Genomic DNA, 2,209 nt, shown 5'->3' with positions numbered 1-2,209 from the left:
GATATCTACAGTAAAGCAGGGTAACTACAGTAAAGCAGGGTAACTACAGTAAAACAGGATAACTACAGTAAAACAGGATAACTACAGTAAAACAGGATAACTACAGTAAAACAGGATATCTACAGTAAAGCAGGGTAACTACAGTAAAACAGGGTAACTACAGTAAAGCAGGGTAACTACAGTAAAGCAGGGTAACTACAGTAAAACAGGGTAAATGCAGTAAAGCAGGGTAACTACAGTAAAGATGATAACTACAGTAAAACCGGTTGCTACAGTAAAAACAGGGTAAACACAGTGACTCACCGTGTGGTATCCTCTGGCTATGGGAGGCTTGCCGGTGGGGTAGGGGTCCACCGTGTCGATGATGGTCTGGCGCTCGCCCTTCTGGTTGATCTTCCTGACCTCCGCCGAGACTGCCGGTGCGAAGCCTGCCGCTGGAAATACTCCTCATTTTCATCCATATAGTCCACCTGGAAGAAGAGAGGGAGAAAGGAGTGACTGTCTCTTCTCCTCGTCCCCCCTCCTCCCTACCCCTCCCTCCCTCCTCCTCTTCCCGCCCCTCTCACTGCGTAAAAATAGCAGCGTGTGTGTGGGCTGCACCTCACCAGCCTACGTCAATGAGCTCACACAACTATACTGGAGACAGAGAGAGAGAGAGGGAGAGAGAGGGGGGGGGGGAGGAGAGAGAGAGAGGGGGAGGAGAGAGAGAGAGAGAGAGAGGGGGGGAGAGGGAGAGAGATGGGTGGATGGATGGATAGAGAGGGGAGAGAGGGATGAGGAGAGACAGAGAGAAGTGACAGACTAGCCCGCAGCCCTGATGTGACAGAGTCAATGTGTTCAGTCAGACAGACAGACAGACAGTCACTGTTAGTCTCCCCGATGACGACCTCTGCTATGCCTTTCTGCCTGCCAGCCTGCTTGCTTGCCTGCCTTTTTGCCTGCTTGTCTGCCTGCCTGTCTGTCTGTCTGTCTGACTACCTGTCTGTCTGCCTACCTTTCTGCCTGCGCCTGTCTGTCTGTCTGCCTGTCTCCCTCCCTGTCTGCCAGTCTCCCTCCCTGTCTGCCTGTCTCCCTCCCTGTCTGCCTGTCTCCCTCCCTGTCTGCCTGTCTCCATCCCTGTCTCGGCCCCCATCTCCCTCCCTGTCTCGGTCCCCATCTCCCTCCCTGTCTCCCTCCCTCCCTGCCTGCCTGCCTGTCTCCCTCCCTCCCTCCCTCCCTCCGTCACTGTCTCCGTCCCTCTCTCCATCCCTGTCTTCCTGTCTCCCTCCCTGTCTCCCTCCCTGTCTCCCTGTCTCTCTCCCTGTCTCCCTCCCTGTCTCCCTCCCTCCCTGTCTCGGTCCCCATCTCCCTCCCTGTCTCCCTCCCTCCCTGCCTGCCTGCCTGTCTCCCTCCCTCCCTGTCTCCCTCCCTCTCTCCATCCCTGTCTTCCTGTCTCCCTCCCTCCCTGTCTCCCTCTCTCCCTCCCTGTCTCCCTCCCTCCCTCCCAGTCTCCCTGTCTCCCTCCCTGTCTCCCTCCCTCCCTCCCTGTCTCCCTCCCTCCCTCCCTGTCTCCCTCCCTGTCTTCCTGTCTCCCTGCTTGCCTGCCTGCCTGCCTGCCTGTCTCCTCCCTCCCTCCCTCCCTCCCTACCTCCCTCCCTCCCTCCCTGCCTGCCACCTGACAGAGACACACATCAGGCAGTCAGGTAGAACTAAATGACTGCCATCATCCACTATCGCCACGGCAATAACTATTCATGACACATTCCATTCAGCGTTCGGAGAGGAGGGATGTGAACGTCCCCTCTCAAGCATCAGCCATTTGAAGATAACAAAAAATACATATTTCACAGTAGCACTCTGCCTCGGAGATGTGACACTTCAACACTTCACTGTAAGAGCATTGGATTCCTCTTCATCACCATCATCATCAGAAGAAGAATGGTGAACCAGTTGCTACTTAGGGAGGTAGGAGGGGAGGATGGGAGGATGGTAGTAGGGGAGGAGGGGAGGATGTTAGGAGGAGAGGAGAGGAGGAGGGCAGGAAAAAGGATGGTAGAAGGAGAGGAGGAGAAGAGGGGAGAAGAGGATGGGAGGATGGTAGGAGGAGGGGAGGAGAAGAGGGGAGAAGAGGATGGGAGGATGGTAGGAGGAGGGGAGGGTGGCACAGTGAGGGTGTTCACGGTTGGCACACCCCTGCCTGTGCCTCGCTTCATCTCTGCAGCTTCACATT

At 56.0% G+C, this 2,209-nt stretch overlaps 1 long non-coding RNA gene across 1 annotated transcript in view; it reads right to left on the bottom strand.

The window, feature by feature from the left end:
• Window positions 1–348: 348 nt before the first annotated feature.
• LOC308175550 overlaps window positions 349–2,209 on the bottom strand; it is a 10,443-nt gene continuing 8,582 nt past the window's right edge. Inside the window, exon 3 of the long non-coding RNA XR_013937961.1 lies at window positions 349–470. This is a non-coding gene — a long non-coding RNA (uncharacterized lncRNA). The remainder of the gene's footprint in view (window positions 471–2,209) is intronic.

Source organism: Nansenia antarctica (genome assembly GCF_963989245.1).
Source record: "Nansenia antarctica genome assembly, contig: SCAFFOLD_1061, whole genome shotgun sequence".
Classification (NCBI taxonomy): Eukaryota; Metazoa; Chordata; class Actinopteri; order Argentiniformes; family Microstomatidae; genus Nansenia; species Nansenia antarctica.
The sequence above is the reverse complement of the archived record's forward strand: the minus strand, read 5'-3'. Positions and strand labels throughout refer to the sequence as shown.